At 54.7% G+C, this 13,552-nt stretch overlaps 1 pseudogene; it reads right to left on the bottom strand.

Moving 5' to 3' along the window:
* Window positions 1–588: 588 nt before the first annotated feature.
* The window catches only part of LOC116941088 (formin-like protein 3), a 45,446-nt pseudogene continuing 32,482 nt past the window's right edge, over window positions 589–13,552 (bottom strand).

Genomic DNA, 13,552 nt, shown 5'->3' with positions numbered 1-13,552 from the left:
TATATATTATATATTATACTTTAAGTATAAATAAAGAGTTCAAGTGTCTCTATAGAATCTTTGGAGAGATTAACAGTCTCACCCACGTGCGTTAATAAAAAGTGCGTTACAGGGCAGCGCGCGCGCCGCGATGGGAGGCAGCCGCCACCGGCACGGCACCCGCATGGAGCCGGACTTGTCACCCCCCACACCGTTGACTCTGTCGTTCTCCCTCACCGCTCTCGCGTCGCGCTCTCAAATCCCAACTCGCCGCGCGCTCCGTGCACGGCTGCTGCTGCTGCTGCCGCCGCCGCGAGGCGAGCAGAGTCGAGCCGAACGGAGCTTTCCACGCCCGCGGGAAATCTAGAGTGCGGCGTGCCCAGCCGCGTGCTCCACATGAATATTTTTTTACCATAAAACGATCAACGGCCGTCCCGAGTGCAAAGAAACGCGCGCCGCTAATGCGGGGAACGAACGAACGAACGAACGGGCGAGATCAACAACGCGTCCGGAGGGTGCTTTGTCATAAGGGACCCGTCCGGCACATTGCGTTGTGCGACACACGCTCTGCCAAACTCGGCGTGAAGCAGGCGGAAGGCCGGCGTGTCCCGACGGGCGCGGCTAGACGACCACCTCGGGGCTCGACGCCACCCGGGCGCCACCAGCGCCGCCACCGCCATCCTCGTCCTTCCTGCGCCAACTCCTGCGCACGGCGTCGGCGCGGAGGTAGGGCTGGCTCCTCAGGTCTGCGGGGACACGCGAGCCGAGGGGCACGCCGTCAGCACGCCTCCCGAGTCCGCGCGAGCACGGCGAGACTGCACAGGGCTCGACTGGACGGTGGCTCAAGGGCTCGAGAACTGAGCCAGGACCACTGAGATCCGAGCTTCGAATCAAATTGCACAGCGGTCGTGGTTCTAAATTGCATTAGAAATTGAACTTTTTACTTTTTTTTAACAGGTAAGGCCCATTGAGCTATACAGTGTACAGCTATTTTTTTCAGAAGACGATCCTGGCCACAAATTGATAGCTCAACGAAGTGGCTTGTCACGTGGAAATGTATAGCTGCCAATTACTCTAAATGCGTGACGTTGCTTCTGAACGTGGAGGGGGAAACCGGAGGACCCTGAGAAAAATGCACGTGACCACGGGGTCACGAGAGAGCGACACGCAAACTTAAGATATACAGGCATCGTCAGGGTCGGGATCGAACTCACGACCTGTATACCAGGCGAAGTAGTTAACATCTCCTAGCCACTGTGGCGCCCCTCGTTAATGGGATTGGCCAAACGTCTCAAGCGCAGGACCCTCCTAAAAACGAGTATCTAGACTCAGCGAGGCTTCCCTGCATAGACGGCATTACTATTATTAAAACAGATAACGAACTGTCCTGTACAGCAATCGGTATGAACAATCATGGACATTGCTGGGCATTCGGCAAAGTCCGCCCGTAATCTGCCCCGCGCCCATTCCCCTAACCCCCCGTTTCCCACCAGCAGAACCACTTATCTACAGAAAAGAGCTTCGTGTGCATCAACCACGACCGCTCCATTGCTGGATGAAGGCCTCCGCAGGCCGCGGGGCACGCGCTCACGGCCCAGCCGTGTCAACGGGAGGCTGCGGGGTTGCGTTGGGTCGCGTCCGGCGCTAAGAGGAGCGCGGAGCGGCCGCGTGCGCGTACGAGGCTGGGCGCCAGGAGGTCTTCGGGCAGCGGAAGATCGCAGAGCAGACGCGAGGAGCGCTTGGCAGTGCGAGCAGCGAACGGGACAGCCTTGAGCACTGACAGGAGGAGGACGGGCCAAGGAGCGCACGTGCGCGCACACACACGTAGACACGCACACGTACACACACGCACACGTACACACACGCACACGTACACACACACACGTACACACGCACGTACACACGCACACGTGCACACACGTAGATGCACGTACACACACGTAGATGCACGTACACACACGTAGATGCACGTAAACACACGCACGCATGGACATGCACATGTGCGCACATACACAGACACGTACACACGCACGTACACACACACATAAACATGCACCCGTGCGCACACACACACAGACACGTACACATACATACACACACGTGCACAGACGCACGCGCACAGACGCACGTACACACACGTAGACACGCACACGCATAATCGCTCGCACGCGAGAACGCGCGCACAGACGCCGCGCACGCCGCCCACGCACGCACCCGCGTGTGTGCCAGAAGGAGAGTTGAGAAGGACATTTGGAAACGGGGTGGTTGGTGGTGGCAGGCGGGAGGGCGGGCGGGGGCGAAGAAATAGGTGTCACACACGCGGCGGCGGTGGCAGTTATTAGAGGGGGGGAAACAATGAGGCAATCAGAAGCGCCATCAGCCCCGCTGGCAGTGGGCGGGCAGAGGAGACCGTGAAACCGCCAAGGTGGGGCTCGAAGGGAGTTATAAATAGCGCGTTTATTAAAACGCGACTTGGAAGACGAGACGCTCTGCACGCAATTGCCCATTTCCCCTCCCCGTACGTGTCCGCTCGCTATATCATAAATTAAACACGCGACCGCACGATGCGAATACGGTGACAACAAAGACTACGACCGCAACGACTGCGAATAATTTCTCAACGAGACATCGTTTCTCGCTAAATTTGACGTTCCTTCCGAAATAGCGTTCTCCCATCGTCACGCTCTACCAGTGGATGGAACGGTTTACATCATGGCCATCATCATCCCCATTGCATCATCATCATCATCACCATCACCACTGCATCATCGTCGTCGTCATCATCATCATCATTCCCATTGCATCATCATCACCATCATCACTGGATCATCATCGTCGTCGTCATCATCACCATGGCATCACCGCTGCTGCATCATCATCACCATCGTCATTTTCCTTTCAACTACGGCGAGAGCCATCCACTGGAGACCCAGTGGCTGGTGGAGGCGCGCATACACCGCGCGCGGTGAGCTCTATGGCACGGATGTTGGCCACGGGGGGAGACATAAGCAGGGGATCTTTTCTTTCGTACAGCTGCTTATGTAGGCGCAGAGCATCAACTTCAATTTCACATTCAGGTGGTCAAGCCTAAATAACGGAGTCAAGAGCAAGCCGAGTAGCGTATCGCTGTGATGTCTCCTTCGTGTTTGTGAATCGGGAATTGCATCGTTTTATTTTTGTACGGTCTGGTCTGGATGACCACAGTCGCAACACTGGAGAGTTTTTTTTAATTTTACATTTGTGCATCCAGTAGAAGCCGTCTTGCCATGGTTTGTGCAGTGGATGCGGTTTAGGGTGGACCATGAGCTTCGTGGAAGATCAAACCAATGGATCTTCTGCGTTTGGTCTTTCACAAGGTGTTTTTTTAATTAATAAAATACATTTTTTGGAGAGGGGGCACCTGAAATTATATTTTATATCTTGAAAATAACTTATATGCAAATTACTGGTTGGGAAAACGAGAGGGCGCATAAGGTCGCCAGACCCTCCTCCCTCCTCCCTCCTCCTCCTCCTGCTGCTGCTGCTGCTGCTCAAGGCGACTGGGTTCACTGGCGCGTCAAGCTGGGTGAAGCCCTCCTCGACATTAGCGCTTGTTATGATGACGAGCATGATGATTGTCGTAACGACGACGGCGAAGGCAGCACGCACCTGTGATGATGTCCTCGATGGCGCCGTCTTTGCCCTCGTAAACGATGCGCTCCTTCGCCTGCTGCCTCCTCTTGAGCTCGGCAATGAGTTCGAGCTCCGCGCGCTTGGGCACCGCGTTTCCATGCGCAGTGCCCGTGCCGGGCTGGTGATGGGAAGGTGAGCGGGGGACGTGGGCTCTTACTGAGCGTGAGTGGAGTGGGTCAGCAGCGCTGCGCTACGAACCCGGCCACAGATATCAGCGGCGAATGTCTGAACCGGTCCTGGGCCACCCTTAGGCTGACTCAGCCCTAAATGAGTACCTGGTTGCGATGTGAACGTTGGCACTCGGAAAACAAAAGCGCCCCGCGTGGTTCTCAGTGCCGGATGAAGCTAGTGCGGTGCCTGTAGCATATGTTATAAGGGGGCCCTAAAAAAAAGGCATAAATATGAAAAACACAAATTTTTAACTAGCATAGTAAAGTAATTGTATTTTTCCATTTGCTATACAGCCAGATAATACGACAAATCGCTAGCCTTAAACACCCAGTCGTTCATAAAAGTTGAAGGCGGTATAGTACTATAGTAATGGAGCAGCGTAAAAATGCTTGGAAGCATTTAGTGCAGTGCCCTTGAAAGTGCGGGGCCCGTAGCATATGTAGCTACTTTTGCTACGCGGATAATCCGGCACTGGAGGCTCTGGGTACGCCACCTGGGTCCTGCACCGTGCCGGCCTTCACTAACATCACCTGTCTCCACAGACTGTTTAAAGGATATACGGCGGATCTTTGTCTTGGTGCGTGCGTGTGTGCAGGCGCGCGTGTGTATGTATGTCTATCCGTGTGCGCGTGTTTGCCTCGCGCGTCTTCATCTCACCGCGCCGCCGCCGGTGCCGCTATCGTCGGTTCCGCGTGCGCCCCTCCCGGCCCCGCGCGTCTCTCCGGCGCTCTGATCTTGCTTGTCGCGCGCCTGGTCCTCCGCGTCCGCTTGCTGGGGCGCGCAGACACGGGGGGGGGGGGGGGCCCGTCAGACCCCCTGTCCCGACTGCCGGCGCTGCTCGCCTGCAACCTGTCCCCCGCCCCCCCACCCCCCACCCGACCCCGCTTTGCCGATCCCCCCAAAATAAAGGGGAGAGGAGCGTGGAGGGGCCGCGGGTTACCTTGTACGCGCACACGAAGCGCGCGAAGAGCGGGAAGAAGGCGGAGGGCGGCGTGCTCTTGGGCTCCTCGCCGTAGTACTCGACCACGGCGGAGTAGGCCTCCTGTCTCGCGCGGAGACACGTGCAAGCACAGGCGGCACCGTGCGCATCCGCCGGGCGCCACGTACCGTGTGGCGGCACGTCGCACACGCGTCACGGAGCGCGTGCCAAGCAGGAGGTGCCATGTACTGTGTGCCACGACATGGCTTGTGCTGTTTACCATGTGCCACGTGACATGAACCACGTACCATGTGGCAAGCAGAATTTGCCTATGTCAAGGTACGTGTCCTCGAGTCACTGAAAAGGAACATCGAGCGTAGACACGATAGCTGTGGTGTAGAGATCGGTAAGAATGTTATAATCTGTTATTGCGGGAGGTATTTGCTAAAGAAGTCAACAGTTGTCTGAACATGCTCGAAGCGAGATGGCGTCCGTGAAATTACAAAGTCTTTCAAAGCATATTACGGAATTTAACATGTACATTTCAGGATCAATTGTAACAAAGCTAGAGCTTAGATTATTCTAAAGACTTCTTTGTGAGTGCTGTATGGCTCTGGTCAACAGTGCAGAAGACAGTTAAAAGTCTATAATTGACGTGCTTTATATAGACAATGGTCAGTTAATGCTGCAAATTCTTACAGTAAAACGTTTCCCAGTGACACAATAACTAATAAATACCTTATGCTCGCTGTGACTAGACCCTTAAACGAGTTCTCAACGGTTTAACTGAATGGATAACACATTCCTGCGGAGGGAGCTGGTAGGAACGTTGGGTTGCTCGGTCAATGGCCAGGGTCAACGGCACCACGTGGTGTATTCCGCAAATATGCCCGACTGTGAGGGCGGGCACAAGCCGGCGTGAGTAGGTTAAACGTTGAGTTTTATAAGGGCACCACGGGGTGACCAGCCCCTCCCCACCCAGCCCCTCCCCACCCTCCCTTCCCTACCCAGCCCCACCCTCCCCACCCAGCCTCTCCCCACCCTCCCCTCTCCACCCAGCCCCACCCCTCCCATTTTTGGACGGACGCAATAATCTGCTGTGTGCTGGTGTAACCAGGAGGTTCCTACCACTATGATGGCTGTGGTGTTTATATTCATAGTTGAGTCAGTAGCAGAAGAGTGCATCTTGCTTTAATGTGGTTGTCGTAGAACGATTTATGGTACTGTATCTGATCGCAATCGTACGTCAATGTTAAAGAGCTTAGTTCACTAAGGTGGCCATTATGTTGAGTATTTTTAAAATGAGACTTAACATAGCGAAAGACATTAATATTGGTTAATACTGTTAATGACATTGTATCTTTACGGTGCATAGTGGATAAATAGGGGACTATAGTATTTTGGCGGGAAACAACTTGTGTTTATGTAAACTTTGATCACCAGGGGCGATGGTGAAGGCAGTCATCGACGGGAGCGATGGCGGACGACCCACGTGCTCTGGCACGTGGGCTGAAAGCTGCGCGCGGCAATGTTCGAGAGAATAAATTGAATCCACCCCTTGAGAAGTCTTCACGTCTATCGTTTGTGTGCGTGTGTACCCCCCCCCTACCCCCCCCGAGTTCGCTTAAAAAGTCATTCCAAAATAATGTAATGTGCATCGACGTTCCACAGTTTGGAAGCGCTACACAGGCACCACGTGCCACGTAGCATGTGCCAATGTAGCATGTGCCATGTGTATCCGCAGCAAATTCCATTCTGGGTCTAAAGGAATTCAGCAGAGTGTGACAATATGAGGGGACAGGTAGCACAGCATGTGGAGAGGAGTAGGATCAACTGAGAGGGGAAAGAGGTAGGCGAGTGCGAGGAGGAGGAGGAGACGAGAGTGAGATGAGAGGCTTGAAAAGTGCCCAGGCATTGCACACACTCACACACAAAGACAAATATACCCCTAATAGCCTTGACAGACTTGGGGCAAGTGCGGTTTGCGAGCACCTATGAATACCGGCACGGTACACGAGGGGGTGGGTGGCCAGCACCACTCCCGACCGCCTTTGTCTCCCGAGTGGCGATGTTTACACACCGCACCGGGTACTCATTAAAGGCTGAGTCGACCAAGGGGAGGCCCAGGACCGGTTCAGATAATCGTCAATGGTGTTGGACGTGAGCAGGAATCGAACTCGGGTCACCGGGTTTTGTAGGGCAGCGCGCTAACCGTTACACCACCGCTCCCCATGACACACACACGCACACACACGCGTGCGTGTGCGTGCCCACGCATGCAGTTTCTATTAACATTAAAATCCGTCAGAGAAGAAAATTGTTCACATCGCTCCTCATTACACAAATATTGAGATGCATTACCCCAATACCTACACACACGGCTTGAGTAGAGATCACAGGCAGAGGCCATCGTAATGCGAGTGAGTACAGTAATCCCTTGCCAACCGCGAGGATGAGCTTCCTGAAAACCCCCCCCAGATTGGTACACCTAAGACCTTATGGGGAAAATTGGGCGAGGGGAAGCCGAGGTCGCGAGTGAACTTATGAAATCCCATGTAAATCATTTTTGCGTTCACTAAATTAACCGGTGAACACTAACTAAAGATAATTTACGTGGCATTTGAGACGTTTAATTAAGAAAAGTACGGTCAATTAAATTGCATTTACCTTTGATGGTGATGATGGGGGAGGGGGCACACTTGAAAGTTACATCAATCCATTTAGAAAAACAAATATGAAAAATATGTATTCTTGAGTGGCACGCAACGTGATATTCACGCACAAAACGCGATTACGCAAATCAAAAACGTGAAATATACAATTATTTCGTGAGACGGAGCGTGAATCTGACCAGTGGCGGAGGTAGGTAGCAACGTGGATCAGAACGAGGATTGGGTAGCTACAGACCCAGAGGTGTCTCCTCCGCGTCTCCTCGAGGGAGTCCGAGAGGCAACGTTGCGGATGCTACGCGGCGGTGCCAATGATTATTTCACGACTCGGCGTGAATCACGACTCCAAACCGAGATGCTCGCGGTTGGTAAGCAGGTATACAGAAGTTAATTCGCGGACACTCAAATCTCGCGGTTTGTTAATTTGGCGGTTGGCAAGGGATTACTGCAAGGACATTTATAAACCCGCAAGTCGTATAACCTGGGTTATCACGAGAGTTTGACTATTCTCTCTGCTGCCCCGACGAAAGTGGGGATCGTTCTCAACAACCACGTCCCAACCACATCAACCACAGCATCACGTAGAGGATAAGGAGTAGGAGGAAGAAGTTGTGTGGGAGATATTTCCTCCAAAAATGGAGCCATCATGGACTCCACTGAACTGTGAATACGGTGGTGAGGTGCAAATCATCATTACTGCCCAATCAATACAACCCAAGTGCACTCAGCTACCCCAATATGTGCACTCTGGTGGAACTAGCGGACTACTCCACTCAGCTACCCCAAGAAAAACACGCGCGCTCTGGTGGAACTACCAGACTACTCCACTCAGCTACCCCAATACGTGCACTCTGGTGGAACTAGCAGATTACTCCACTCAGCTACCCCAATACAACCACGCACACTGTGGTGGAACTAGCAGACTACTCCACTCAGCTACCACAATACAACCACGCACACTCTGGTGGAACTAGCAGACTACTCCACTCAGCTACCCAAATACAACCACGTGCTCTCTGGTGGAACTAGCAGACTACTCCACTCAGCTACCCCAGTACAACCACGTGCACTCTCGTGGATTATGCAGACTCCACTCAGCTACAGTACCCCGAACACAGCCTGATGTCTGCAATCGTCCTGCTGAAGGCAGCTTGTATGTACGCCAGGCCGCACCTGTGCGGCGTGCGCGTCTCTCTGGAGCCGGCGCAGCATCTCCGAGTTCTGTGCGAGGAAGTCGCGGATGATCGCGTGTTCCCCCGCGGCCTCCTGCTCCCTGCGCGTCGCCTCCATACCGTCCTCCAGCTCCTTCACGTCCAGCAGCACGCTGTCCAACGACACTGCAGATACGATGGATGTGTGGATGACAGGACTAGCTATGTCCAGTGATAGTGCGGATACGAGGACAAGCGGATAATAAAGCAAACCACGTCCAGTGACACTACAGATACTAGAGACATGCAGATAATAAGGTACTCTGACGTATCGCTTCCGAAGTGCACCTAACCATATCTCTCCCCCAGCCCTACGCTGTGCTCATCCATCAACTCAACTATCCGGCCACTAGACCTCTGCCCCTACCACTCTTCACTTACCCTCATCCATGCCCATTTTACCACTTCACTCACGTGCCCCATATATACCCCACTGCCTCTCATTCACGCTCCATCCATCAGACAACCTCACTCACAATCACACTCCACCTTATTCTGCTTTATCTACCCCAGCAACATCGGCTCAATTCCCAGCCCCTGTCCCTCCATCCATTCCATCACCTCCCTCACTGAACGCTGTCGGCTCGCATTTTAAAGCGCCCTAGAAAGTGCACTATATAAATCAGAAATAGAATAGTATAGTACTCGCGGGCCAGGAACGCGCAAATAATAGAACACTGACTGTGCAGTTATAATGCGGATAAACCGGACACGAGGAAAGCAATACGGGCGGCGTCTAGGGCCAATGCGAATAATAAAACACGGGGTGTCCAGCAACATTGCTGCTGATAACAAGACACGCGCAGTCCGGGCACGCACTGTGGACGTGACCTCATCCAGTGGCGCCAATAAGCTGGCACGCCGCCTCCACAGCCCCGAAGGGCAGCACGCGGTCTCTCCGGCCGCGTTCACTCCCCTCGCTCGGCATGGCCGCGGGCATCATTCGTGTAGCGACGATGACAAAGAGCGTCGGTAAAGACGACGCTCGGCACCTTCTCAAAGCAGCCACTCTTTTCTTGCGCATGGTCGCAGCTATATGTTCAGGAGCTAAACGCCAATGTCGAGGTCTGCTGGCCACGACGAGAGGCTTGAGGAGAGACAGAAAGAGAGTATTGTTTTGATGTACCTCCTCCGTTTAAGGACTACCGTGGGTTTACTACGTAGTCCGTAGTTTGGGATGCATGGCCACAATTTCACTTCTGTGGCTTATCACTAAATTTGACGTTAATGGAGGAGGTGTGCGCATCGGCCTGCTGGATGTTCCCGTGCGGTCGATGGTCACACCGCCGGTGTCTTTGAGGAGGAATTTCAACGACAGGAGGAGACGCGACGATGTTTGGGTCTAGATAGGAGCGCTTATTCCGGACGCCCACGTTGTTCCACTGCTTGCCAGCGGCGTTCCTCCGTGTCCGAGCGTGATTCTCGGATGGCGAGAACAGCGTGGTCCCAGAAGGGGGATCGGGATTTAAGTCGGCAGTGAGGAACGATGTGGAGGTCTTGGTTGACCCGTCTCGATTAAGCCTCCCATGAAGTCAAACGCGCAAACCCGGAGACTCAAGCGGTTCTCGTAGTGTACCGCCTGTCAACGGCTGCTGCGCGTCCCCGGCGTTGCACCCCACGTGGCATAAACCTTCGTCGATGAGAAAACTCTCCAGCGCGAACGGTCAATACCGTAGTTCTGGCGCCCAACGTCGCGGAGACGTGCGGCGCACTTCTCAGCTGGCCGTCAGCACGAATGCACCGCAGCTGTTATGACGGAGCATGCGACCGCCACTTAAGACAACAGACTAAAACAAAACTTATTTTTTTATTTTAGCAGGTAAGGCCCACCGAGCTGTATAGCTCTTTTTCAGACGAGAGCTGACCACAAATGATAGCTCAAAGAAGTGGCTCATCACGTGGAAATGTATTGCAGACAAGTACTCGAAAACGCGTGTTGATTCCAAATGTGGAGGGAAAAATCAGAAGACTCTGAGAAAAATCCACGCGACCACAGGGAGAGGCACGCAAACTCCAAATATTAACAGGCATCGTCAGGGTCGGGATCGAACCCGCGCCCTCCTACATACCAGGTGAGGGAGTTAAGACCTCACACCGCAGTGGCGCCCTGAACGTCTTTGTTCGGTAGCTTCCAGCTCGTGTTGGATAGCCCTGGGACATGCGTCCACTCCTCATTGTTTGAACCCCGAACCTCGTCTCCTAACATCGTCTCTGAACCCTAGCCTCGACCCCTAACCTCGACCCCACACTTCCTGCACGCGTGGCACGCCTGCCGATATGAATGTTGACCCGACCCTGGCCCCCACCATCCCCCAATTCACCCCGCCCCCCACCCCCTCATTTCCACCGCTCCCCTTGCCCCTTGCCACACCACCCCCCAATCACCCCGCCGCGCCCCCCACCCACGACCGCGCCCCCCACCCACGGTCGCACCTGAGGCCGCCTTGTCCAGGTACTGGAGCTCTGCGTGGAAGGCGCTGAGCTCAGGGTAGTGCTCGCGCACCACGCGCGTCAGATACTGCAGCAGCGTGCGGGAGCGGTCCGTGGACTTGGTGTCCAGCAGCTTCAGCAGCACTCGGGCACGGACACGCGAACACACGTACGGACACGCGTACATGGACACACGGACACGCGTACATGGACACACGGACACGCGTGCATTGACACACGGACACGCGTACATGGACACACGGACACGCGAACACACGTACGGACACGCGTACATGGACACACGGACACGCGTACATGGACACGCGTACACACACATGGCCACATATACATGGACACACAGGCTCGCGTACACACACGCACGGACATCGGTACACGAACGCGCATATACACATGGTCATGCGTACACACACGGACACATGGACACGTGTACACACATACGGACACAAAGTACATGGATACATGAGCAACGAACATACACACACACAGATCCCGTGTGGAGCCATATCGGTATGTTGGGGCAAGTGCTGTGAGCGAGCATCTATTGAGGCTTGAAAGGTGTACGGAGGTGGTAAGGTCAGCACCAAGCTCGACCGCAAATGTGTCCCCAATGCTCCAGGTAGTCATTTAAGGATGAGTCTTCGTGGGTGAGGCCCAGGATCGGTTCGGATATCACTCGCTACTGATGTGAACCGTGGCTGGGGATTAAACTCGAGTCAGGGAGTTCGTGTCGGGATCTGAGTTAAATTAAGGCCGGCGAGTCGCCAGGTCACCCCCCATCCAAGGTCCCCCACGTGGCCACGACCTTACGTGTTCCAGTTCGACTCCCTCACCAGGTCGAGGCTGTTGAGCTTGAATCCGTAAGCGGCTCCTCTCCGGCTGCCGTTCATGTAGTTCCCAAAGGCCAGGACGATCTGCAATAGTTGCGGCCGATGTGGGAGTGGGGCGAGAGTGGGTTAGAGGTGTGGGGTGAGCGGGGAATGAGCGGGGGGTTAGGAGTGTGGGATGAGGAGCGCTGCGGTGAGAGAGAGAGAGCGAGACGGACCTCGAGTATCTTCTTGAGCTTCTGCGACGACTTCAGGGACAGAGACGCCGCGATGACTGCGTTGAGTTGCTGAGGATTCGGGAGATGCGGGCGGACACAGATGCACACACAGAACACGTGTGACGGACCAGAAGCAGACACAGGGCCAGTGATGTAAGAGAATGAACACTAGTGTGCTGGAACACAACCAAATGGAACACGGGAGATGCCAGGTGCGCGCCAGGTGAAGGTGCGTGGTGCCATATCTCTGCTCCAGCGCATTGGAGGCAAGGGTCGGTGGATCACATAGAGATTTGCGAGACTTCCAAGCACACGTTTGCGTGCCTCGCCGTGGTTTTAAAGTATTTTGTTCTAAATAGCCGGGCTTCAAACTCGTATTGGAGAGCCAGCACGATTCCAGGGGCATATCTGGAAGGCTTCGTAACAGCCCACAAACGGCATTATTTTTCCCATCACTGCAAGCATTTTAGCCGTACTAAGTGGGTACTGGAGAGGTCCGTGAGAACAGCACGTGCAGGGATGTGGCATGAGTGCGGTAGAGCTGAGCACTCCTGCGTGCCCGCGCTCTGATTGGGCAACGCGGGGCGTGCGGAGCCGCGTCAACGCGTTGCCAACCAAGGGAATTTGTGAGCCCCCAAACACTCTCTGCGTCTGGAGTATCTGGCTGCTATACATGTCCACGTAATAAGAGCAACCACGAGCGGGAGCTTGGCGTCCCGTGCCTCCGCATTCAAGTATGTTTTAGTTCCATCGGCTCAATTGGATTGACGAACCAATATCCTCAGAGGATTTTAAGCGAGCAAAAAACTCTGAACCAGTTTCAACCTTCTGGGTCTCATCAGCAGTCAGGCTTTGCTCAACAACTGCCACTGGACCAGCAGAAGGTCTCACGCGATTGGTAACATTGTGCACTACCGTGAAGCCTGGCAGCATGCTCCCGAAGCACACAGCGCGGGTTTCCTGGCTGAATAAACGTGAATCATAACAATTATCAAAGCGCAGTCGATGTCAAAACCGATGAGTTTACGTTCAAGTCAAGGGACGTTCGTGTTTTTGGGTTGGTGGAGCGGGAAGCGGCTACGGCATGCGTGTTACGTCTTGAGCCCCCCAGGACCCCTATGACCCCCCCGCCCTCCGATGGACACGGGGAGGGAGAGAGAGACAAAGACCGGCAGGAGACGCGAGGCGCTGTCGGAGAAGTTGCCCATGAAGGCGAGCGCGGCGAGGCGCTGCGGGAGGCGCGCCACGGCGCTCAGGCGCAGCATGAAGCGCTCTTCGGGCGGCAGCGCCCCGAGGGGCCGCCCCTCGCGCTCGTACTGGCGCAGGCGGCGGCCCTCCACCTCCGTGGGCACCAGGCGGGTCAGGCTCTCCACGAAGTCCAGCGGCAGGCGGCCCACGTGCAGTCTGCGACCACGGGGTCAGGGTGGCGGTCGGGGTC

The sequence above is a fragment of the Petromyzon marinus genome, chromosome 10, assembly GCF_048934315.1.
Source record: "Petromyzon marinus isolate PM22_M1 ecotype Great Lakes invasive population chromosome 10, UKy_Petmar_22M1.pri1.0, whole genome shotgun sequence".
NCBI lineage: Eukaryota > Metazoa > Chordata > Hyperoartia > Petromyzontiformes > Petromyzontidae > Petromyzon > Petromyzon marinus.
Note: the sequence above shows the minus strand (reverse complement) of the source record. Positions and strands in the feature narration are given on the sequence as shown.